This window comes from Onychomys torridus, chromosome 17 (assembly GCF_903995425.1).
Source record: "Onychomys torridus chromosome 17, mOncTor1.1, whole genome shotgun sequence".
Lineage (NCBI taxonomy): Eukaryota > Metazoa > Chordata > Mammalia > Rodentia > Cricetidae > Onychomys > Onychomys torridus.
In genome coordinates, this window is record NC_050459.1 from 39,066,620 (window position 1) to 39,094,007 (window position 27,388).

A 27,388-nucleotide genomic window follows, 5' to 3' on the forward strand; every position below is an offset into this window, starting at 1 on the left:
GTTTTGTGTTAGGGTTTAAAATAATTATTTACTGTTTTAACAAACTATGATGGCTTGTCTTTCTGGATAGACCTGATAGCCAATAACCTTTCTCTCCGACAGAACAATGGATTCTTTTGTGACTTGCCCTTTGACACGTTAAAAGAACTACACAGTAAACCGGGTGCATGCAAGCTGTGAAGCGTTTGGCTTTGAAGCCTCATAAATGTTTTAATTCTTAACACCTATGCACACCTTTAAAGCAAGGGGTTCTGTTTCCTGTGTGGATCGTAGTGGCTAGTGGATTTTATACTTGCTTATTCTAGACCAAATGGCCCGGCGTGCTGTTTGGTTTAGTCCTCGGCAGTTAGAGAGCAAACACTGTAGGTATTGGAAGTTGCTTACACCTCCTCTCGCAATATCCTGCATGCCAGGCTACCCCGGAGCACAACACCCCCATTGTACTCCCCAGGCTCAGAATCCAGGGAAAGAAAAGAGGTGAATTATCTGCACTGAACTCAAGCATAGCTATAGGAAAACTTTTCTTGCATAATTTTTCTCACAAGTAGACAGATTTCACAGGAGAGTGAAACAGGAAAAAAAAAAAAAAACCACCACGTTCTTCCTACACCAATAATGGGAGTGGTGTCTGCTGCTGGTCACTGCCTGAAAGTGGTACAGACTTGGAACTGGAAGGGGATTGCCCCTTCCTGAGCATTTCTTTGGTGTAGAGTCTCTTAGGAACAAGCTGGTACTGAGAGCTGAAATTGGTAAGCCAAATCAAACTCCCTGGCAAGGGGAGGGCCAAGAAATGATTAAATTCCGCTTCAGCACCGGTTCAGCCTTTCCTATGTCAGTTCTACTGCTGGTGTACCAGGAATGTTGGCTTAGGCATAAGGCTGTTGAAAATACTGACCAAAAATTGTTTGGCTGAAAACTTCTGATAAAACATCTCTGCCAGCTAAAGATGGAGCTTATTGTGACATTTCAAATAAATGGTAACTGAGATCTTTTCCCAAGGAATAATTTTATTATTTACTGTCTTTTACTTGAAATATATAGATCACATAAGGAGTCTCCTGATAACGTTACTTGGGATATTTTCACTGATATCTGTGAACACGTATCACCTGTTTCATATGTCAGCATATCCTCCGAGCAAACCATAAAGCATGATAAGGGAAGTATTTTATAACTTTTTTCTGTCTGTTCAGTATATAAAGATTTAGACTCAGAATCATCAGTGTAGAGAAATGTGAACACATGTTGGATATGGATACGTGTGAACATGACTGAGTGGGAAGTTTTCTATGGGATAAAATGCTGAAATGATGGAATTGTACTTCACTTGGTTTAGTTTTCAAGGAGAAGTCAATGAACAGACTTAACATTGAGTCAAGTCCTATGAATAAAAATCTCAGTCACGTAAATGAGTCAGTGAAAACAAAATGAATGATTAAAAAAAAAAAAAAGCCCCTCTCAATTTCATTTCCTTTTTATGATACCGCCAAAGGAATTCTTAGATTAACACCGTGAACACACCTGAGGCAAGAAAATAATTCTCTGTTAGTTTCTTTTGGGGTGACTTTTAGAACAGGTTGTAGAAATACCTACAGCACACCTGACTGCTGTGCCCTGTTGCACTTGTGGTGTCTTTATGTGGGACAGGAGCGTGTGAGGAAAATAGACATGCCCACTCCTTAGCCTGTATTCCCACATTGCTGACCATTTAAGGGGGCAGCTGTGGATGACAGACAGCTCAAAACCAGTTCTGTGCAGCACACCAAGAGCTGTTAATTCACCATTTTTAAGAATGGAGATCAGAGAGGCCCCATCGGTCATCACTTTGCTCATTTTTTTTGGTCTGGTTTTAGACTTGATTTCTGCCATTCCCAACTCTCCTATTGGCAAAGTCAAATCTTTTATCATTTCCAAAACACACTATCAAACTGTGACAGATGTTGCCATCCTCCTTTGTAGCTTTCCCAGCAGCACCAGTCATTTTCATGGACCCAGCGAGAAGGCCTCCCCAGACAGTTCCTTCCCACATCTGGCAACCCATGTCGCTCTTTCTGTCCACAGCATCATCTTGTTATTTGCCTCTGCTCATGGGTTTTCACAGTCTTACTACTCTCTGATTCTACAGCATTTAGATGGGTGACTGTCCAGTATTTAGAAGCTAGCATTCAGACATTACAGTGATAAGCTCAGGCTTCACTATTAGCTACTGTAAATACAGACTTAACTCAGGACTGCCTTTCATCAGAGAAACTCAGACCATAAAATAAAATAAAAAGAGGCATCCACCTCTCAGCTATGAACATGTCACAGTTTCATAAAAGCAAAGGATATCGTGGATTAAATAGTCATTTCCTGAAAGGAAGTCTTTAAATGTAACTTTTAAACAAACCAACAAAAATTTCAGGTGAAAAGAAAAAAAAGTGAACTTTGCTGTTTGGGATTTGCTCTAAGTCAACTTTTGACTAAAAGCTGAGTATAATGTAAGACCCTTAGGAAGCAGCTTTTCATATTGACGCTGAGAAAGAGGAGTTTTGAGCTGAGGGGGGACTAAGGAATTGGAATGCAGCATCTAGTAGCCAAGTTTCTTTCCATTTTCGTAAATAAACCTTGAAGGTTACAGGCTCCCTCATCAGCCAGTCATTGATATCCTGCCTCCTTCCCTCTGAAATGAGCTCCTAGCTAAGAGAGGGGCATCACTCTAGCTTTAGACCTGATTTTAACAGAGGCTTGCCTTTTCCCCAGATAATGCCATAATTATTATTTTTTAAATATTCTAATTACCATTTTTGAGGGTGGAGAAATTGCTAGAATGCTGTCATCCATGGGAGTGATGCATCAGAAACTCCCTGTACAATTGCCTGTCTCTTAAGGTACCCATGTTCAAGGCCAAAGTAGTCATTAGTTTGGTAGAAATGTTTTGTACACAAAGTAGCTCAGATTAGAAAGTTCAAAATAGCCAGATGTTTCAAGTGAGAAAGGAAAATGTTAAGAAATACTTAAATTCATATTTCTTCACATTCTAACATCTACTCCATATTTCAGTTTTGTAATGGAAATGTGTTAAGTAGAGGTTCCTCATTTTTGTACTGGGTTCTAATGGCTTGTGTTAGCTATCTTCCAGCTGATATTAATGTATAGCATCCTATAATTAAATAATAGACAAAGCTTGATACTCATCTTAAAAACTAGTTAATTATCTCAAGTCACATATAGTGATTAGATTTTAGGAAACACAATATCATCACATCATTCTCTATATTTCTTATTTAAGTAACATTTGAAGGCTTACATTATACATAAAAATATTTCGTAGTATTACGATTTGCCCTTGCCTTTTGCAATGAAGAATTATAATAGATGACTGCACTTGATAAACTATCCCTGTCGAGAATTATATTGAGTGTTTCAAAATATCTATAAATCATTTCTGAAAACACTAAGCCATGTGTATTAAGCTATAGGAGTGCAGTTCTGTAACTATTGGTCTGTAAAAATGGCTCCAGACCTCTGATTCATCTTAAGGTCAATCGAGGTGATGTTAGTTGGATGGAGGATGGATTACTTGCTGGGGAGAGCATACATTGTGACATACTTACATAGAATAATGTCACACTCTCCAATCTTCAAAGCAGAAATGTACTAGTTCATTAAATAGGAAATTTGGCCAAAAGGCATGAAGTTCTTGTCCCTATATGAGTCGGGTGTATGTAGGTCTAGCATTGTTTTTGCTTCTTGCTAAAAGGTTTTATTTAAGCAGAAGTCACAAAGCTGTCGTTCTTCCTCAACGTAACCAAGAGCCACCTCAAAGGGAACATGCCCATTCCCTTCAAAAATACCTTAAATATTTCTTAAGTTGTTTTTACAAATATGTTGTAAATAAAGGACAATCAAATAAGGAAAAGGCTTACTTGAAATGTTCAGGGACTTCTAAAATGCACATTTTCCTGTTTTTTTGTTTGTTTGTTTGGTTGGTTGGTTGGTTGGTTGGGGTGTTTTTATTTAACTCAGACATTCAGTTTCTCTACTTTTTCTTTGAGAAATGTTCATGAAGAAGGGCAAATATCAAAAAGGAATTTCTTATAATGAACCATATCCTCTGTCTTGAGGAGGATATAATTTTATGCAATATTAATTAAGCAGCACGAGGAGGCTTAAGTTCGAGCTAACATTCTTACAGGTTATCAAGGTGAGTGTAGGCCAACCAACGTGGAAAGAAGTCTGAAAAGATTTCTACTCAATTTTTTTTTCTTGGAATGATTGGAGTTGAAAACAGGGGCAACTTAAATGTCTCTAATTCCACATCCCCTCCATATTCTTCTCATTGTGGCATCCCTTATAGACTAAGATGTTTGAAAAGATCAGCCATGAAGACCAACAAACTACAACATAGATGGGCTTTGGACCAAGAGTATCAACACTTAGAAATTTCCAAACAAGAAGGACAAATGCCAGTAGGACTTTTTTGAAGTTTTTAAGTGCACAGAAAAACAAAACAAAACATATATATACATATTCTGGACAGCCTAGGATAGCTGGCTCCTTTGGAGCATTTAGACCTCCAAGGAAGTGACTGTCATGAGGTAGCATCCCTGTAGATAGAAATGTACCCACGCTTCTGACTATAGGGAGTCTTTCTCACCTATTAACTGAGGCTCAGCTATTTCTGGACTCATTAGGATGTTGAATATTTTGCCCACTTTGTCCATACAACTGGGAAAACACAACAAAACACACCACAACTGATTGGAAGCCCACATTGGATGCTGAAAAGGGGGCTGGCCTTTTGTGGCTTATCAAGATGCCCTCACACCTTATCAAGTCTGTTTTCTGTACTGGAGTTAACAGAGGAAAGAAGATTAGATAACAATAACTCCAACTATTCTTGTGCTCACTGTGTTGTCTGGTAAAGGTTTAATGTGTTCTGAAACAAGGGCATGTAATCTGTCAGCAATATTATTGCATGGTAAATACCAGGTTTTATACTGTGAGAGTAAGCACCTTTTGAAAGAACTTGTCCCTCAACAGCTAGATCTAGATTTTCTTTGTTCTTGTTCTTAAAGGTTTATTTAATTTTACTTTACGTGTATGGGTGTTTCCCCTGCACTTCGTCTGTACAGGGCATCATACAGTGTCCATGGAGTCTAGAAGAGGGTATCAGATCCCCTGGAACTTGGAAGTTGTGGGCAGGAATGTCATTGGCATGGGTCTTCTGCTATAGCATCAATTGCTCTTAACCACTGAGCCATCTCTCTGACTCCCTTGTTTTTATATTTGAGAGAGGTCTCACTAGCTACCCCAGGCTAACTTCAAACCCCTAATCCCTCTGCCTCTACCTCCTGAGTACTGGGAATACAAACATTTGCTACCAGACACAGATAGATCTGGGAATTTATATAACACGGTGGTCAAAATGAAAATGTTATAACCAATCAGTTGCTGCTACAGCGAGAATAGTCTTATGTTTTAGGTTAAACAATTTTAGGTAAAGGAAAGTCATGTGACTACCTAATGTTACAACAGAAAAAGGTTAACAGTGCTTCGGCAGAACAAAAGTGACAAGCAAAACTCAACCAGCTTTAGAATGTCAGCTGAGACATTGAAGACATTCAGGAAACAGGTTGCCCCATTAAGTCTTTAGTCAGCATTCACTGAATGAGTAAATGGCCCATAGTGATGACATCTTCCTCCATGTTCTACTAATGCTGACATGTGATTTTTAAAAGACTGTTTCTACCCAGAGATTTTTTTAAAAAAAACATTCTTTTTTTTTACAACCTAAAAATATTTACTTATTAAAACTATATTAATACTTTAGTAAACTATACAAAAAAGATAAGGAGACAAACATGTACATTTATCTAACTGCATGTCAGTCAGGCCAGATCCTGCAGAGAGAATTCCCAGCATGACCTCATTTATCTGTGATGACACAGAGCAGCAGTCCTTGTTTAGACATACACCATCTTGTCCTGCATAAGCCATTCTTCACCTCTTCTTGATGGTTTCCTTCTACACATGTGTATGTCTAGTTGTCTGCTCCATAGAGCAGACGTTTACCTTCTTCATCCGCCAGCCATTGGAGAAGGGCTGGGGCCTTGAAGATGACTGATTCGACCCATTCTCCTTCGAGGAGGGTTTCCTGGTGACCCTCTTCCATCATCATATAAAAAAAACATTCTTAACTTTTTGAAATTACAAAACAGAGGTGAAAATTTTAGGAACTATTACTTTTTTGAAGAAAGGCCCTGTGCTCCAACAATTTCATAACACAGAAATACTGCCAGGACCTGGGTAAAGCTCAAATGTAACTCTGAGTGTCATGAATAATTCAGACAAGAAAATGTGATTTCTGTTCGTTCTAAAGTATCTGCTTATATTCACACCCGTTGAGAAAACAAGATCAACACGAAGGAATCCACATTTGCCTTCTATTTCAAATAGCATAAGGAAGATAATTTAAACACTACACATTTTAGGATATTTTTTCTTATGCTTTGGAGTATAATTAGAGGACTTAAGTTAGAAAATGATGTCAATTTAAGGAGATCTTTTTAAGTTGAAAACCCCTAAAAGCCGGAAGACCTTATATAAGCAATCAAAATAACAGTCTCAAGGAAACGAAAGCTTGAATACTTAGCATTTGGTAAACTACAGAAAATACTTGTATTTTTTTTTTTAAGATTTATTTTATTTTTTAAATTTTGTGTCTGTGTGTCTGTGTGTGGGTTTGTGCTCATGTGTGCCAGTACCTGCAGAGACCTGAACCATCTCATCTGTCAGTAGCTGGAGTTCCAGGTAGTTGTGAGCTGCAAGGTATTGGTGCTGGGCTTCAAATCTGGGTCATCAGCAAGAACAGGAAGTGCTATTAACACGGAGACATCTCTCCAGCCACACAGCAGGAAACACTCGTATGAAAGTGATCCAACCTGATCAATCCAGAGGACGCTGAAAATAACAAACCAGCGTTTGCCCTGTGCTAGCTACTCTCCCAAGAGCTTTACATGTGTTACTTTAGAGGAGGGGCCGGAAACCACAAACATACCAAGAATAGGGACATTCAAGGACGTGTGACTCACCAGTGCCCAGTAAGACTTTTGTGATCTTTCTGCCAAAGGAGGACTTGACAAAGTCATCTGCTCAACTGCTCCTTCCACTTTGCATATGGCATTCTTGTGCTATTGCAATAAAGCTTTTCTATATATGTCTAACCAACTCATGTGGAAGTAAATTCCATGAGAGAACAGCAGTGTTTTTGCTGATTACTCCATCTCAGACTTGGCCCATGATGGGTTGATACTAGATGGCATAGGTTCTAGACATCTAGGTTTATATGTCTGTAAAAACAACATATGTGAGAGTATGAAGGTCAAATTACAGTAATGAAAACTGATTCCATGCAACTTTCATCATGAGGAAATTAATATGGTCCGTGTATCTATATCTATTCTTTTTGTTGGGGGATTTCTGCATGGGATTGGTGTCCTTTTTATGTAAAACACTAAGCTAATGTCTAAGGAATCCTTTGAAGTCTTCAAGGTATCTTGAACAAAGGAAGTCCTCACACAATAGAAAAATAACTTGGCTCATTGAACACACTATCAACTTCCCCCTCCATTTAGTCTCCAGAACAACCTAGCCTCGTGGTAGTGATATCTGAGAATTAAGAAAAAATAAAGATGGGGGAGAGTATAGTCATCAGCTTTACTGAAGAAACAATAGTCATCCCTTTTCATTATACCTGTTTAGGGGAAAAGGTTTTCTTCTGTGCTGAATTCTCTGACTTTACATGGAAACATGTATTTTCAGATGAGATGCAGTCTGAAATCTGATTATATCACTGACTTCCTTTCTACCAGAGCTTTAATTCTATAAAACTAACATAACTGATGACATTTTTCTCTTAAATTAAACAAAGCATCCCTTCTACAGTGTGTAAAGTATTAGGCTACATTTTAAATTAATTTTTAGATTTATTGGCAGGACAGAAGATACCATCACCCTTATTTAATAAAAGCAAATGATAATCAAAGACATAAATAACCTGGTGTAGTTTGAAAAGTCACCTTCCTTTTGACCCAGTGTCCCCATAGTGCCTCATAATAACCATGATCCAGCAAAGTCATTTCACTTGAGCTGTAGATTATCATGTGATGTAGTATTACATCAAAATCATTTGAAACCCTAAATTTTTCTCTTCCTTTGAAAGAAATTAAAAAAACATGTCCTCAAAACTCTGTTTCCTCCCTTTGGGGCTTTGATATTTATTTTTTTAACAGTCAGGAATGCAAAGATTAGGATCATCAACTTGTTTCCTACAGAATGTTCTATCCATGAACTGCCTGGTTCTCAGACTCCTCAGTAGTTTATTGTACTCCACTTCTGACCCAGTATGTGAGCAGAGGTCCTGCAAGTTCGTAGTATGGAAACTCACTATAGGGAAGAAGGATAGGGCCTTAATGACTAGGACCCCAAAGGACTTCAGCACATGGAGTGTATGCCATCCGTTGGCTCACCTAAACAAAAGAGCATTCAAGTTCAGAAGGAAATAAGAAGAACGTTGATTTGAAATTCAAGTGTTTCCATTTCTAACTAAAAGGAAATCTTTTCCAAGAAATTTACATATGTTCTTACTGATGCATCCCAGAGCAAGGGAGGATATTTTTATCTGGCCAATAAGATAGGATGACTTCTTGGGTGACTGGCATTGGAAAACACTGCTTCCCAGTGATTAGAGAATTCATTGGTCAGTACATTCTCTCAGGAATCTACCTGCCAAATGTAATGCCAAGTTGCAAAATGATTTTAAGAACATTATCAATGTATTCGCTCAACAAACATACCAGTACCATGAGTTCATACTTCTAAGTAAACCAAGATATGAAGGAATTGTTCTTTCTGGCAGATGGGCATTCCCGTATGAGATGGGTTCTTACATTCTCCCTTTTCAGACTTTTAAAGCTAGTGTCTCAATTGGTGTGCTAATTCAAGTTAGCTGGCCATGCCCTTTCTAATTCTCTCTAGTATTGAAAAATTCTCAGTAAAGGGAAGTAATTGAGGATGGACCTTAGTGGCAGAGTGCATGCACTGAGGGTCTGGCTTCAAGTCCATAAGTTCAATTCTGAACTCTGCAAAAAGATAATCAATAATGGGTCCAAATTTAAGGAGAGACCATATGGAGGCATAGATGCTGAGATTATAATTCCTTTTGTTGTTGTTGTTTTGAAACAGGATCTATTATATAGCTCATGAAACTCAATATGTAGACCAAGTTGGCTTCATACTCACAGAGATCACCTGCCTGTACCTCCCAAGTACTGGGATTAAAGAGGTGGGAAATCAAGCCAGGCTATCATTGTGTGTTAACATTTATATTTTCCACATTATTAATTTATCTGTTTATTGTACTCCTATGCAGGGCCCACCCTATGTTTATGATAGAAAAAATGATGAGAAGTTGAGTGGGAAGCCATTAAAGGATCTCAGTTCAATAAGGCAGGAATGTTAATTAGGCAATACATAGAACACAGAAGATAACCTGCTATACAAAGGATACAAAGTTAGCAACAAGAAACTCTGTGTTGGAGGAGATGGCAAGGAAGGGCTCCGAGAAGAGAGATTTCTTAGAGGATCAGGCAAGGCAGACTAGAGAAAATTGTAGTGACAGGGAGCACCACACAGGATTGGTGCACCAATTAAATCACTCATATGACAGCAAAGAGAGAATGCTACATAAATGTCAGCAGCTCTCTCTCCTCTCTTTTTAACTCTTGCTAGAGCAATTCTTGATACTTGCTTTTCCAAGTAAATATCAAAACCCCAGCTTAATCAAGGCCTAACTTCAGTAGCCTTTAAATGTACCATGAAGGAGACTGTAAACCAGTGTAAACCATGTGGAAAATAGAATAAAAATTCCTACAACATTTAAACTATCCCTTCACGCTCATTGGAAGGGTTGCACCACAGGCTGGGGGCTAGGGGAACAAACCCCATAGGACTTCTTAGTTATGAGGAATGACTTCTAAAATGAGCAAGACTTTGGTAGTGAACATCACAAAGATGTAGACCCTGCATAACTCACAGAATCATTATCTGCCACGAAGAAGGTTCTATGTATGTTAGCTGCTATTACCGTAATAGCTGATCGTAGAGGTTAAAGAAAGACTCTACTTACCCCTGTGTCCTTGACAGTCTTGGAGGTGGCATGAAGGTCTACCCCTACTACCCTCTTTGACTAGATCCTAGTTTAAGAATCCCAGAAAGCTTACGTGATGCCCACCTAAGAATGGATCATAGGGATGTTGAAAAGAAAAGATTCATGGGTAATGAGGTAACAGGAGAGATGGTGATACCATCAACCAATGTGGGAAGAGGGTTTAAACATACAGAACTTGACATGCTTGCTGGAAATGTCTTGATAAAGGCACCCAGTAAGCAGGTAGGAGTACTTCAGCTATCAAGAAGAAGCAAAGCAAATTCTGGGGCCAGTGAGGTCTCTAATATTGCCTACAGGAAGGGAACAGGCATAGGCTGGCAGCCCCTTGTACAGCTTCTGTGGGAGACATTTTTCCCCCATTGATGCATGCTTGATCAACACAAGACTCTAAAGCAGTGGTTCTCAACTTGTGGGTCATGACCCCTTTGTGGTCACATATGGGATATCCTGCCTATAAGATATTTACATTACAATTCATAATCATAGCAAAATTATAGTTATAAAGTAGCAACCAAATGATTTTACAGTTGGGGGTCACAGCAACATGAGGAATATATTAAAGGGTCACAGTGTCAGGAAGATTGAGAACCACTGTTTTAAAGAAACTGTTTTAGTTCCTCTTTAAAAATGATTCACATTATTTGCAGTTTTGTTTTAATTTTTTATGTAATTAAAATAAAATTACATAATGTCCTCTCCTCCCTCTCCTCCTCCTCACCCTTCCTGTGTTCCCTCCCCACTCGCTCTAAAATCCATGGCTTCTTTTCCTTTAATTATTATTAATATATATATATATATATATATGCAAATAATTATGTAAATGCAGCCTACCATTTAATATAATTGTTCAGTTTACCTAAGTCAAATGTTCTAGTTGACACCACCATTTCCCCCACTTTCCCTATATGATTTTAAAGTAAATAATGATACTCCTTATGTCTTTGTTTTAAAAGTATGCTGACTGATAAATGCAATTATGGTGACATAATGCTGAATATTAACAAAAGTCCGCATATGAGTTTCCACTAGTTTGGCTATTTGTCCCTGTGCTTTTTCCAATCATAGTCTCAACATGTCTCACTCATACAATCCCTCCTCTTTCTTGCCAATTGGACTCCTGGAGCTCCTCTTAGGGTTTGGCCATGGTCTCTGCATCTGCTTCCATCAGTCACTGGATGGGGGTTCTATCATGACAGGGTGTTTGTCCATCCAATCACCACAGTAGGTAGGTCAGTTCGGGCTTTCTCTTGACCATTGCCAGTAGTCTATAATGGAGGTATCTTTGTGGATTTCTGGGGACCTCTCTAGCACTGTGCTTCTTCCTATTTCCATGGGGTCTTCATTTATCATGGTATCTCTTCCATTGTTCTCCCTTTCTGTTCTAGTGGAAACACATGAACTGTGAACCAATAGCTGAGGAGCCCCCATGGAACTGGATCAGGCCTTCTGGATAAGTGATACAGTCAATTAGCTTGAACTGTTTGGAAGGCCCCCAGGCAGTGGGACTGGGACCTGTCCTTAGTTCATGAGATGGCCTTTTGGAACCTAGGGCCTATGCTGGGACACTTGGCTCAGCCTGGGTGAAGGGAGGAGGGGACTGGACCTGCCTCGACTGAGTCTACCAGACTGAACGGAATCCCCAGGGGAATCCTTGCCCTGGAAGAGGTGGGAATGGGGGGGTTAGACTGGGGTGAGGGGGGTGCGGGAAGGACAGGGGAATCCATGGCTGATATGTAAAATAAATTAATTATAAAAGTTTAAAAAAAACATAAAAGAAAAAAATCAACATATGAGCCAATTTTAGTTATTTTGTTGTTGGATGTTGGACAAAAGCTGTTTTTTTTGTTGTTGTTGTTTGTTTTTGTGTTGGTTTTCCACTTAAGTTAATATTATAAGTTAGGCCTCTTGCAAAAAAAAAAAAAAAAAAAAAAAAAAGATTTAAATGATAAATTATTTCAAAAACTTTGGTGGAGATTAAATGAAGTACAATCTCTAATTGTGTACATTGAGACTGATATATAGAAAATACTAAAGAAATGTGGCAAGATGTGGTAGCATAGGCCTGGAATCACAATGTGTATGAGGAGTCGGACAGGAGAGTCAGAAGTTCAAGCCCAGCCTGGCCTGCATAGCAAGATTCTGTCCTCACTTCACAGAAAGGAGGGAAGGGAGTAAAGGCATTTGCTGCCAAGGCTGATGGCCTGAATTTGATCCCTAGGAACCACATGGTGGAAGGAGAGAACTGATTCCTACAAGTTATCCTCTGACCTCCACATGTGGAATAGGAGCACACATGCACCCCTACATATACATGTGCATGCCCACACAGCTGCACTCACAAACACATGCAATAAATAAATGTAATTTAAATGAATTAAAAAGATGAAAGCTGGGCTGGAGAGATGGCTCAGCCGCTAAAGGCTAGGCTCACAACCAAAAATATAAAAAGATGGAAGCACGTTAGGAAGGAAGGGAAGAAGGGAGAGAGAGAGGAAGGGAGGGGAAGGAGGAAGGGAGGGAGGGGAGGGAGGAGAGAGGAAGGGAAGCGTGTTACTCAGTACTTTCTGTCATTCTTTAAGCTTGAGTTCACTGGGAAGACAGGTACCAAGAAGCCTCCGTTCTCCTTGCTGTGTGATATGTTCAGGTCTGCTCTTGGGAACTGTTCACCGTCTCATGGACAGTCAGTCACACAGCATCAGAGGGAAGTGACCGAGCTTTCAGAGGGCACACACAGAATAGAGTATGATCTCACCTGGATCACTTCAGGCAAGCAGAAGACAAAGACAGGGTTTGGATGAAGTGGACCCTGTATGCTGGTGAGCAGGGCATGGAAAGAACATGGGAGGTTGCCTGGTGGGTCTGAATGTAGGAACAATATGGAAATGGGGTGAGGTGTGCTGTAGGGATGACAACAAGGCCATCGCAGTCACAGGAACCTGGGATTCCTTCCAACCCTGTGATTGTTGATTCAGGGTATGTGGACAGGTTCTCAGCCTGCTCTAGAGTGCTGTTTCTGACTTCTGGGTGACAGCAGTCACCTCTGAGGATCACCATTAGAACAGAATGAGGTGTTTGTAAAGTGAGTGTATAATATAAAATGACTGATTATGGAGCAGAGATTTATTCAATCAAGACCCACAGCCAACCCATCACTCGTCTAACGCCATGTAAGGGTTCAAAACAGACTACTCCTGGAATCACAGGGCGATGGGAAACTTTTGATACATAATTAAGTTTGGCCTGGTCCAGAACAAAAGACTAAAACAAAAACAACTACATAAAACAAATAAAAATGCATTTCCACAAATAAATGAAATAATACTTGGCTATAAAAGATACTAGGTTTCAATGATCACCTCATTCATAGATTGCTATAGTCTACTGTAAAGAGTAAAGAAACAAGTCCAGGAGCAGGGTTGCACACCTCCATGTCTTCTGGTCCTAACTGGATTGTTCTTAGTAAGACCCACTGTTCTTCCAACACACAAAAATAAGGAAAACAAACAAATAAAAACCAACATTGGGTAGAATGCGCTCAAACACTGCTTTTGAACATCAGAAGCTGGAATCTAAGCCCAAAGAAATTGCTTACCAATGCCTATGTTCATTTTATAGCCGATTTACCTTCTTAACTCCATTTTTCTTGGGCTAACCTAAAACTTAGTCCTCAGCTCTTGTGGTACTGGAGTTTTGTGATCTTCAGAGTTAGGGAGGTAAAAATAACATTAAGTATCCTTAGACCTGCTTGTAATGGCTGCCATTCATTGGATGCTGCATCAGGCAGCATGGCAAATTCTTCAAATGTCTTTCATTGACTACTCACAAAAACACTCCAATGAAGGGATTGTTCTCAGCTTACACCAGAGGAAATGGCCTCAGAGATGTTTGACAATTTGCACAGGGTCAAACATATGGGGAGAGTGGGACTCAGACCTGGATCTTTGACATTCCAAAGCCTGTATTCTCAATGTTTTTTAAGACTATCTATTTGTAGAAACTATAGGTCAGCCAAAAGAAAATTTTGCAATTTGCATTTTATCATTCTATTATTTTGCACGTGGGTTCTATGGAAATATTTGTTTAGAATCAAATATTGATTTTCCCCCTCAAAGGCCCAAAATGGTATAATAAGAAGAAGAGATAGGCAATCAAAATCTAAAATGTCAATAATCATTTTTTATATATACATTTCTTTCCATGGTATTTTTTTTTTTTTTTTGGCTTGTCTACACTTTTTTCTTTTTTGTTTCTTTTTGTTTTTTGTTTTGTTTTTAGTTTTTGAGGCACAATCTCATGTATCCCAGTCTGGCCACACAGTCACTATGTAGCAAAGGATAACCTTGAATTTCTGGTTAATCTCTTTTCATTCCCCTCAAGTGCTGCTATTACTGGCTTGTTCCACCATACCCAGTTTTCTGAGTTGTTAGGGATCAAACCGAAAGCTTGCTGCATGTTAGGCAAGTAGTCTACCAACTGAGATAGATCACTTGCCTGCTTTTCTATACTTTTTAAATCTAGTTCAAGTTTCAAAAATTTAAAAATAAGGAGCTGCACCTAAAGAAACCAAAGTAAATACATGAGGCCCTGACTGACATTTTGATAGCTAATTATGATGTTACAAGACAAAGCAATAGAAAAAAGTCAAGCTGTCTGCATGTAAATCCTTTATCAGTTCCATTTATTTTTAAAATTAGCATCCACTGTATGTGTACTACTGGAAAACTGATAGCTGCTAACTTGACATTCTGTGTGTAATGTCAGCAGACTCCTGTGTTTGCCGGCAATGAAGATTTACCCTGGATTAAAAATGATTAGTCCTACTTTGGAGCTGAATAAGTTCAAATGAAGTTCAAAAATAATCAACAGGCTTGTACCAATGCTTGTGTCAAGTAGTTTCCCTTTGTTGACCATTGAGAAAAATCTAGAGAAGAAAAATGGGACACTAGAAAGCATGTGCCTTGGGAGAACAACCATCTTGCTGTCTACACATTTTTAGGGAAGTATCTAGTACTGTAAATAGCAAGTTTGAACACTAACTTTTATAAGATTCGTTGCACATGTACATACTAACATACTGGGGAAGAGAACTCATCCTACCCCTTTAGAGGAAGAAAAAAGACTGGAAATGTAGCTCAGTAGAAGAATCTGCCTAGCATGCATGAGCCTTTGGTTGGGGTCCCCATTATGAAAACTAATAAAATAAAGTCAGGGGGGAAAAAAAGGGCATAGTAATTGAACTGGTTCTTTACAAGACTTTGGTGCTCAGTTCACATCATAGGGTGTGGCCATGGCTAGCTGTGTTCATGCTTCATCCTCTCGTGCATTTTTCATCATCACGAGTTAAGTTTCATCATGAACTAGGATAACATACTATGTGAACAGGTGAAGGTCCATGTCCCCATGGAGCTTCTAGTCTGTTAAGGTTTATTTGTCGGTCGCTTTGTACCGGAGGTTCCCTGTAGGTGGAAGTTTCTGTCCCACCCGGTCCCACAGCCCTGTGGTCCCAAGTAATCACACAGAAGCTTGTATTAATTACAAACTGGTCTATGGCTCAGGCTTCTTGCTAGCTAGCTCTTAAACTTAACTCAGTCCATTCCTATTAATCTATGTTTTGCCACATGTCTTTGTGGCATTACCTGTTCTCTCACATCTTGCTTCTCCTGGAGACAGCTTGGAGCATCTCCTCTGACTTTGCCTTTCTTCTCTCTCTCTCTTGGATTTCCCACCTGGCTCCATCCTGCCCTGCCATAGGCCAATGCAGATTTATTTATTAACCAATAGGAGCAATACATATTCAAAGCATGCAGAAAGACCACCCCATAGCAGCTCTGTTATCTGATTAATTATGAATCTGCATAAACAAAACATATTTTTGCTAGATGTTTACTGCGTTAGCAAATGTGTTCCCCATATTTTCTTCTCACATGGGTGATAGAGTTATACATGCCTTTGGAGAGTAGTAAAATGTGACATGTAGCATGTGGTAAAGGTCTGCTCTTACTAACTTGAGTGGAGGTATGTAGCTTTAAAGTCATGCTAAAATCAGCATGCTTTCAGAATTAGCAACTAAGACATTAAAGTTGCTTACAAGAAAGATTATTTTAATAAGCACCAACATGTTATACCCTTAAGGTACAGTGATTTTCTTGGATTACTTCTGTATCCTACTCAAGGCCTTCAATTGATTACTCAAATTTTTCAGAAGTTAGACACTGTAAAATATTCATAATGAGTACCCAAGTCCTCCCTTCTGTCCATGTGTGAGACATGGGAGATGGAAATAATTACAATGGTACAGAATCAATGCCTGGTTACAAATGTTGCTCATTTCAGGCAACCATGGGCACTCATTTAGCTGAGTCCCAAGTGAATCCCATCAGTTGTGAAGGGATAAACATATTTTAGAGTCTTTGTGAACTAATAGGCACATTCTGTCAGTCCAAGGGACTGGTGTATGAACAAGGATATTAACATTCCTAACATTCAAATGCAAAATTCCTTTTCTGTGGAGAGAGCATTTATAAGTGTAACTGGCTGTATAAATCACAAATAAAATTAGAGTCTGTATTGGCTCTCTTCATGTGAAAACCATTACAATTTTAGAGACATCCATCTCCTTGGGTACCTTGCAATAATCCCTGAATTTTACAGCTCTTAACAATTTAAGCCAAGTTATTAGAAAACATCCAACAGATGAAATGGCTCAGAGATCTGTATTTTACTTGGAAAACCACAATGTGAGAGAGCATTGGGAACATTTCAACTGCAATGTGTCTTTGTGAATATAGAAGCTGTCTTAATAGACTTCTGGTCTACCTCTTTCATTGTTCATGAGTTTTACATTTTTATCCCAGCGTTTGTTTCTCTTAGGACAAGTTAATATAACCACCAGAGCAGTGGGTAGAAATAAGTGTAATCAGGAATAAAGCTCCATATCTCTTTGGAAGCTATGAAATTAGAGAGGCTTTCTTAGCCTAGAGATTAGCAAGTGCCATTCATAACCCTTTGTGGTATGATAAGTACATTGTTTTTCAGCAAAACACAAATGTCAAATTAAGCCAGTGTTGTGGAATCACTCACTCCAACTTCAGAGTAGCTCAAGTTTGATGTTATTACTATATGGGAAGAAACTTCAGAGTCAAAAGAAATTTCTAAACACATTGAGAAAAACAGTGAGAAAATGGTCCAGAAGCAAGATTTGTAAACTGCTTAACAAGCCTTCATCTTGACCATCTTCATGAACTTTAAATTCTTTTTCATTTTTTAAAAATTTTATGTGCATTGGTATTTGGCCTGCATGTCCATCAGTCTGTCTTCTGTGTGTGTGAGGGTGTCAAATACCCTGGAACTAGAGTTACAGACAGTGCTAAGCTGCCATGTGGGTGCTGGGAATTGAACCCAGGTCCTCTGGAAGAATAGCCAGTGCTCTTAACCACTGAGCCATCTCTCCAGCCCCAAACTTTAAATTCTTAAAAGAGGAATGTCATCAAGTATTGCATCAATAATCAGGATGGTACATTATGATTTCTCCTTCAAATGACTCTGTTGTAACAAATGAATATATTCTGAAGGCACAATATAAGTTTGCCTCTTTAAAAGTTAAATGAGAAAAGAATGTAAATGTAAATTTGTTATACTATATTTACATAATTTCTTATGAAATCAATTTAATTATCTTCAATTGTATGTAACTACTAATAGTATATAATGTAGTCTATGTAGTTATATAATGTGCAAGGTATTATTATAAATATTTTATTAATTTGACAAATTGTATGTTGATAAGTAATGAAGTTATTATGTCTTTATTTTTAATGACACCTTCATGGAAACTGTAAACTCTGAGTAGCTTTGTAATTAGTTCATCTGGATAAAATGAATGAGATAAATGAGAACAGGGTGTTCTCTATAGGGCTGGTTAAAAGAAGAAAATCAGCTCATTTCCTCTAAATAAAAAAAAACAACAACAAAACTATCTATTGGTTATCTCAGGGTGGTATAAAAGTAGTCCTCAGAAATAGACCTTAGGCTGATTTTTGAGGATTATAAAGAACATTGGTTATTATTTTAACTGAAGGACGAGAAAAAACACACACACACACACACAATAAATTTGACCTGACCTGGTCTGAATCAGTAAGTCAAACACCTGAAGGAATAATTGGAGCCCACAGCCTGTAACCCTGGAATCCTGTACACACTAGCTCATGTTCTTAAGTTTATAGGTCATGGTGTTTGTTACAACTTGAAATTTCCAGAACCTTTGTAGCTACCCCAAATAGAACGTGATGCCTAAGTCCAGTTTGGAGGCTCGAAGGTGTGTTTAAATGTGTGGGAGTCTTTTAAAGAGGCCAGGTGGCTAGGCAGATCCTAATCAAGTAACACGAACATAGAGTTCATGTTACAGAATGATCGAACCGCCAGAGCTTGCAGTTCAGGGTGAGTAAAATGATGGGCACCATTTGTCCTGGACTGTCTGCTTCCTCTTCCTTCCCCAGCACTGTGTATACAAGCCCAAGGCCAACCTGAATTCTGACCTCCTTATCTGTCTTTGCAGGTAAGATTCATTACATGGTATAACTTTTAGACTTAACCAATAAACAAACCACAGTAGAATGCTCTAAAATTATTGCAGCTGTGAGTTTCTTTTGTGTTTCCAGAAGCATTTGACTAAGTAATCCTCACATTCACAGAATTAGTTTATTTCTAAGAATTACCTCACTTCTTGCATCCTTTTTTTTCCTAATTATCCTACATAACATCTTCTCCTTTGACAACTGATTCTGAGCTCATTTTGCCCTACTCAAGTGTCTCTTAATGCCTCATTTTCAACCTCAATGCTCCAAATTTTGTCTTTCTCTTTAGAAGATATTCTATTCCTCCTGTCTCAAATTATTGCAGCCCTCATTGCCTCTGCTGCTGGTGTCTCTTTTCTTTCCTCCATAGAAGCCTCTTTTTGTTGCTCCATCAAAGCTAGCACCGGATACTTAAATGAGTGAGCTGTTGTGCCCAGCAAGTGCATCAGGGTTTGAACAGCAAGTCTCAATCAAGACTGTTCCCCAGCTAAGAAAGTAGCAGTTGGCACTGGCACAGCCCTGGTGCACATGGCACAAATCCACAGGAACCTTTGGGAACACTAGCCCATCCCAAATAAGCGATTGGTGCTGTGTGTGGCCTTCTGTCTCGGACAGGAACAATGTCTCTCAGATGCTCATTCAGTGACGGTTTTCCTATATATTCATTCTTCACACTCCAATTTTCAACATGTGAACGCTTGTTGGCTTTGGATGTTTCTTCCAGCCATTATTTAAGAATATATAGCTGGGCTGGGCAGTGGTGGTGCACTCCTTTAATCCCAGCACTCGGGAGGCAGAGGCTGGTGGATCTCTGTGAGTTCAAGGCCAGCCTGGGCTAAAGAGCAAGTTCCAGGAAAGGTGCAAAGCTACACAGAGAAACCCTGTCTCAAAAAACCAAGGGAAAAAAAAAGAATACATGAAAAGTAACCCTGATACTTAAAGTTAGAATTGGTCCTCGAAGTCTACAGAATGTGCCAGACTTAGGAATAACATACTAAGTGTATCTATAGATGCATCTCTTGGAATTTGCCATAAAAAAATCATGAGTTCTTAAGGTGAAGATAATGTCAGGGGAGACACAGAATAGGGGTAGAGGAGTAGACAGGATTTAGAAGTGAGGTTCACATAAAATGCCTCTGAGTTTAATTAAAGTAGACAGTACTCATAGACATCAAGGTCCTACGGTAATTACCATCTTTCTATAAAATAACAAAACAACACACAGAAATATGATAATTCCACTTCAAGATGTTGTGTATAATACCCTCAGATAATATGACCATCAATGTGACAACCTTTCTCTGTCCTTTACAGACTACCTCTCCTCTCTAAGTCCTGTGAAGAAAATGGTTTTTATTTACCATTTATCAGATTTCCTTTCTAGCGTGTCTATTCAATTAGCCAATACCTGTTTTCACTTAAGTCACCTTTTATTCATTTTTGCTGTTTTTTAAATTTTCCTTTTATGTTAGTCCTTTATTTGATCATATGTTCACCCATTACCTATAGTGACCAGGTGCTGTACAAAGAGCTAACTATATTCAAGGCTTTTTGCTTTTCTTTCTTTATTTGTGGTTGGGGGGGTTATGGATAAACATGCTTACAGCCCACACAAATAGGGCTTACAGGACTCAGTTCTCTTCTCCCTCCATGTAGGTTCCAGGGACAGAGTTCAGATTGGCAGGCTTGGCAGCGAGTGCTGACCTGCTAACCATCTCACTGGTCCTACATGCCAGTTTTCAAAAACAAGGTCTGTCTTCCAAGAATTTACAGTCTATTAGGAGGAAATCCAATGGCTACCATGATAGGAAATCTCTTTCTACAGCACCCTTACTTGGAGTCACTTTTCACAGGCTCATTTAATTTTCTCAAAACGTTCTTAAACAGGTAGACACTGTTGTCTGTGTTTTCTGTTTTATCAAATAACTCCCCTGAAATAGCATGCTTTGCCACTGGGGAAGCAAAGGCCAGAGCACAGCACTGCCTGATTCTAAAAGATGCCATTCCTCCCTTTGGCAAGGTCATCACCACTTTAGTAGACAGCTATTGGACTTCAGCTATCATTAGTTGTAATTATAGTCAACCAACATAGGTTAGTGTGTGCTTGTAACAAGATGCCCAGGCTTATAAATCTGCAAAGGGTGGGAGAGATTCACTTCTGCTTTCTCCAAGCCGTTCCTTTTAATACCAATAGCATTCCACTTCTGCCTTCTACCTAACATACGAGATGATAATGCCATTGATTTAAAGAGACTCTCCAATCAATCAACCACAGGACAAAACTAGGTCGAGATGAGGATTTCTTAATTCCGTTGCCTGACAAGTCCATGAACTCTTATTTAAAATTAAAATAGGAAAAAACAAAACCCAGAATGTGAGCTATCTGAAATAAATTATGAGGAAATTAAATTCAATATCCAGGTGGGCCCAACCCACTTCACTTTCCCATCAGCAAACTAAAAGTGCTTAAATTTTTGCAGCCAAATTATTACATTTAGAAAACATTTTTCTATGCAGCTTTTGAAAATCCACTGTCTAATGATTACTGTGTACCAGGAGTGATTTCTTCAGCCCTTATAAAACACTCTCAGGTTGTGGATTGTATCCCATTTCCAAAGTGAAGGAATTGGGGTTCCAATGTGCCAAAGCAAGGAGCTGAAACAGTGCAGAAGGAGAATTTTAACACAGAACTGTGCTGAGAGCCATACTACATAACTACAGTACTGTGTGTCACCAAAGGGATGAAGATAAGCCACAGCAGCAACCACCAGTTAGGTGGCACCGACTGTGTACCAGCACTGCCTGAATAGCTTTTTACATGTTAACTCATTGGACTTGTATGGCAAAGGAGTAAAATGCCATGATGGTTCTTATTTTATTGTTAAGACATCTGTCATCTCAGCACAAGCTAGAGTCACCTGAGATGAAAGAAACTCAGTGGAGAAAATACATCCATAAGCTGGGGCTATGGGCAAGACTGTAGAGAATTTTCTTAATTAGTGATGGGGGTGGGCAGCTGAGGCCATTGTGTGTGGGGCTACTCCTGAGCTGGTGGCCCTGGGTTTCATAAGAAAGCAGGCTGAGCAAGCCACAAGGAACAAGCCAGAAAGCAGCACTCCTCCATAGCCTCTGCATCCGCTCCTGCCTCTAGGTTCCTGCCCTGTTTTTGAGTTCCTGCCTTGACTTCTCTCAATGCACTGTGATTCAGGATATATATGCCAAATAAACCCTTTCCTCCTCAAATTGCTTTTGGTCATGGTCTTTCACCATAGCTATAGAAGCCCAAAAACAACATCTGAAGCACATGTTATCAAATTGCCTATAATAGTCAGAAACCACGGTCAGAGTCTACAGTAGCAGCCAGGTCCCTTGGTTCTTAAAAATATTAAAAAAAAAAAAATGTGTATGTGACTCCCTGCTCTAAGATCAAATGTGTTAATCATTTATCTTTATTCCTTCAACTGAGGCATTTAATCAGAAAACAAAAAAAAACAAACAAACAAAGCAGGAATCCTGAGAATCATTCCCATGTAAGTCATCACATGTTTTGAGTTCTGGGAAACAGTAGGCTTCCTCATCCGGTATCGCTGTTCTTCAGTCATGAGTGGCAGCATCCACAGTTCTCAGAAAGGCACAAGTGGAACTGTTATTACCGGCCAGGAATACGTCTTCAAACTGTCTTTTCTGTAACAAGGAAAAATTCCATCTTTCAGTTGAGATTTTGAAAGCTTGGGTAAGCTGCGTAAGTGACCCTGTTCAAAGTTTTCTGAACAATGATCTGGCCATGTCCACCAAGAACAGGATAAACACTGGGTTCCTGTTCTGGGTTTCCTGACAATTAGCCCTGTGTTCTTAGTCTTCTTGGCATCACTGGCCATTAGCTGTAGAGTTTAGAAAAGCCGAACACTTTACTGCATTTAGAAAAAAAATGGGAGAAATATATCAAATGTTGAACCTGCTATGGCTTTAGGCATCCTGAGTAGATTTTCCATGCCATTCTTTACTCCAGTGGGCCCGAAACCTAATGCAATGGCAGTTTTGAATGCTAGTGTTGATATCTAGAAGTTACACTTCTGAATCTATTTTTACATGGTATCTTAATGGCAGGCCTAATAGTCTTTGCTATCTTTCAGCCAGCCTGATGTAATAAAGTTGTTCTTAGACGGTTGCGTTTATTGAGTCCAGCTTCAAAAAGCAGGATAACTCTGCATAGCTCTGAAAGCCTCTGACAGGCTGGATTTGCTTCAGACAAGGAGCTCAAGCAAAGGCAGTCTGGTATGGGTTCACCTCCATTATCTGGCCTTTAATGTGGGCTTCCTGAGAGAGCAGGTCATCTCAGTCCTAATAGGAGTACAAGGCAAAATGGCACAGGACCAAAAGCAGCCTGCTGGGGAGAGTTTGTGTAGTTATTGTGTGTGCGACATTTTCCATGTTGTGTAGCTTATTAGCCAGCATGAATACAGGAAGTATGGGAAAACAAGTTTCTAAACATGTATGCTCGCCAGACTCCTTCTTAATGAAGGAAGCAGAAAACATGCCCTCGATATGTAGTAAGCAGTGTGGCCCACAAGCATGTTCTAAAACACAATAAACATGGGATGTTTATTGATGGGTGCAATAAATATGAAATGTTGATTTGATTGTAAAAAGAAAAGAAAAAGAAAAGAAATAGACTCAAGGAGGATCCTTAGGCAAAATAATCTTTAAAGAAAGAATCACTTGATGAGAAAATGCTGGCACTGGCTGCTGGGGGAAAATGAGAACATTTTCTAAAACTAAGATGTCTCACAGCTGTCTGGACACACCACTGGCAGGTTAGACATCCTTCCCTGTCTGTGTCCATAAACCGGTCTAAACTGGTTCAGCCCAGAGGACACAAAGGAATATTCAACCATTCCATTATTTTTTCGTAAAATTGAGTTAAGTTCACTCATTTTTTTAGCATGTCTCCCAAAGAGTTCATTTCTGCCGTTTCCTTTTGTGATAGAACCATTGTTGGTATTTGTGGGAGGTTGACTTTGCTGGCTAATGCTGACGCTCCCTGACTTCTTTGTGTAATGTCAGGAACACGAGAGGTTTTTGTAGGCATACTGCAGTAGACAAAGGAACTGTGGAAATCCAGAGGTGATTTGATCCTGGGCATCTAGCTCCACAGCCTTGTCTGTCCCATCTGAGAAAAAAGGGACTGATAGGGAGCGCTGAGCTACAGGTGGATTTGTGCCTGTGTGGATGAGCATGCCAAGGGACCACAGAAATAGGTAGGAAGGTTTTGGTTTAGGGAAGTCATAACATGGACACACTCTTATGTCCAACCTACATTCATATGGGGAGAAGTTTTTATTTTATTATGTACTTCATAGGGCCTATTTGTTTGTTTCACTATTTATTTGTTTGTTTATTTATTTAGCTATGAGGCAGAATCTGGCTATGTAGCCCAGACTGGCATTGAACTTGCTCTTCCCCTAGGTCTTCCCTTGTGTACCCCCAGCCCTGCTAACTTTTGAATACTGGTAAACTGGTTTTTATAGTTGACTTTTATCATTTATAAAGACTTCTCTAACATTCTGTGCAGTGTGGATGTGTGACTGTTTTTCTGTGTATTGTATGTATGTATGTATGTATGTATGTATGTGTTATAGTGGGAAGAAAATCAGTCTCAGTTTCTCCTATATACTTATTTAAGAATAATCAACAGGGAAAACTTATGAGACTTCAAAAGATAGGTGGATTTCTCCCACCAGCAAGCACCCAGGCGGTTCAGAGTGGACCGCCTCCTCTATTCTAAGCCACTTCCGACACTCTCTGGAGTCTGCATTCTAGAACGTGCGTGACCCCCACAAATAAAAACAGAGTCTAGTGCTGGTTAGGACTTACAGTTTAGCTCAGAGTGCAAGTGCAAAGAAGGGCTTTGTGCGTGATCAGGCTCTGGTCTTGGAGTCCAGTTTCCCGACTTAGGATTTTGTTCAGGGCACAGCAGACCTGAGAATGAGCTGAGGGATACATACTGCACAATGAAACTAAGAGCAACGTTTTTCTTGCCCACACTTCACTTTGATGAGGATGGCAGAAGCAAACCACAGTGCCCAACTTGAGCTGTATTTTACAATCTCTTGCACGCCTTCCTTTAATTCGGTTTTATCAGATTTCTGTAGGCTCTGTGGTAAGAAAATCTGACTGACATCCTTTTCAATACATCCTTGAAATCCATGCCCATGTTTTGGATGTTCTTGCTGCCTCAAACACTAACTCATTTGCCTGAGAGAATGAAACGTTGTTCTCCTGGATTAGACAATGCTGCTAAACTGAGGAAGACCACGGAAGTCTTCGGGTATCCTGAGCGCAACTCACTTTCCAAAGGGGCGAGCTCTTGAAAACAATATTCCTGGGAAAATGACATCTGCTTCCTTCCTCCTCAGACCCTCCCAGATAATAGGGTATGAGGAGGCATCGATTGAGAAGTCTGAGTTCTCTTGAGAAAGCAAATTTTTAAAAATTCCAAACTACATGAATTGAAGGTTGCACAGAAAAATTCTTGAAAACCATCATGCTATCTAAAAGTAATTGCTAAATGTAGCCACACATTGAGCCTTGAGTCATTACATGCTTTTAAAGTGTTTCTAAAATTACTCCCACCAAAAAAACAAAAACAACAAAAGAAAACAAACAACAAACAAAACACCTGAAAAGTAAGGCCCTTAGTGAAAACTGTTGTGGGATCATCTTGTTTGTCTCTTCTTTGTCTCTGTCTGTCTGTTTTGTTGTGCTGGGGGATGGACCCAGAGCCACCCCTGTGGTATACTAGAGCCGTGCCACAGAGCTGCAGCCTGAGTGGAAACCCTTAAAGGGTGCCAATGTGAGCCCAGATGTTCCTTCCCGTGGGGATTTATTTTCATGAAGTTCTCTAGAACACTGAGCCCTCTGGGGCCACTTGCAACAGTGAGGAGTGCATTTGAAAGGCTGATGAGGTTATTAAACTCAAAGCCGGCATTTCATTTATTTAGGATGGTACAACGATTTAGGAAAGAATAACAAAAAGACAGTCTCTCTCTCTCTCTCTCTCTCTCTCTCTCTCTCTCTCTCTCTCTCTCTCTCTCTCCCAAATCATAATCATATATCTGCCTTACCAGTGGTTCTAATTGGGGTGTTATGTGAGTTAACAAGATTTTCCCTTGGGGTGTGAATATCATCTAGGACGGTTTGGTCTACGCAAACTGTGTCTAAGTGGGCATGGTTCTAATGCAACGTTGATCTCAGAACCATCTAGATTCTTGCTAAGCATTTGGAAGGAGAAAAGAAAATGCCCAAGTGATTAGCCTTTCATCATTCGCTTCTACATTGTGCTCACTAATCTCCATTGGAAAGATTATTCATGTTGTAGCATTGGAAGCCTATTTTGTGCTTACACAGAATGTAAGACATTCAGTTACTACTGAAGCAACCGGCCCCACTTTGGATTTTCATCAGGGTTCTCATGTCAGGGTCCAGCCTTGTTTCTTAGAGCCCACATCTCTGCCCAGATATTTTACCTATTGCTTCTCACATCTCCAGATGAAGGCAGAGGTTCACCTAAATATAGTCATTGATGAATTATTTGAAACTGATTTATATTAAAAAGAAAAGAGAATTTGAATGAATGTAATTAGTATTGCCATTGAGATAAAAGTCACAATGGTTATATGGAAAAACCAAAATTGGCCATCCTTTACCATTTTAAAATAAGCTTGAAGTCTAATTTGCTCTCTGGGATGCCAAACACGTTGGAAGGAGCTGTTCAGATCCTGGCTCAGGATCTTTGGGACCAAAGGAGACTCTGGCGAGACACAGTGTGCCACAGGATTGATGTTAAGTGGAAGCCGGGACCAGGCCCATAACCTCTTTGTTTGAGTGCAGATTTTGAGGTACCATGACCACAGTAAGGCAATGAGGCTTCTCGTGGGGTTAGGGGGGAAGCAGGCGGCTGAGAAGGAGTAACCATGGCTGACTTAGTATGCAGATCGTCTTTCTTATCTGTTTCATTAACACTTACAGTTTCTCAAGGAGCCACATTTTAAAAAATGTTTCTTTTTGTAAATCAACTATTGTACGGAGAAAAGAAAAATAATAATTTTAAGAAGCTTGTCTGAGACTAGATCTCAAATCTTTATTGGTAGAATTGTCATTCAAGAAGTAAAACAAGTTAAATCTATTTTAGACTGGTAGTTAAGTAATGCTTGGTAAAATAAGTCTATTTAGTCAAGCGGAAAAGTGCAGTATTCTACAATGGCATTTTAAAACTGATAAATATTTTAAAATCAAAGCTAACTCTATTTAAGCTTATAATTAGATACCTCAAATTTAAGTCAGGTTTTTTTTTTTTTAAATTAGAATATCTGCCTCATTATAGTATATGATGAACTCAGCTGAAATATTTCACCATTACAACATATGCTGAAATGAGTCACATGACATTGCTCTCCACCATGCTTGGCCCCACTATGTTTTAAAAAGCCATTCCCAATGTCATTAATGCAGCCAAGGAATTGTATTTGTCTCAAAACAAAGCACAAAACAGCTGGCGAATCTTCTTGTAGCTCTTGAGTACAGCATGGCTTTCTGACTA

The 27,388-nt window shown here is 39.4% G+C and overlaps 1 protein-coding gene across 29 annotated transcripts in view; it reads left to right on the top strand.

Moving 5' to 3' along the window:
* Positions 1 to 27,388, top strand: part of Sorbs2 (sorbin and SH3 domain containing 2) — a 315,195-nt gene that overhangs the window by 118,466 nt on the left and 169,341 nt on the right. The window contains exon 1 of one of the 29 annotated variants that reach the window (XM_036166701.1): positions 12,865 to 13,029. The exons of the other annotated variants lie outside the window; for them this stretch is intronic. The gene's annotated coding sequence lies outside the window, so the exon portion shown is untranslated. Of the gene's footprint in view, positions 1 to 12,864; positions 13,030 to 27,388 lie in introns of those variants that run through there. 29 annotated transcript variants of the gene reach the window in all.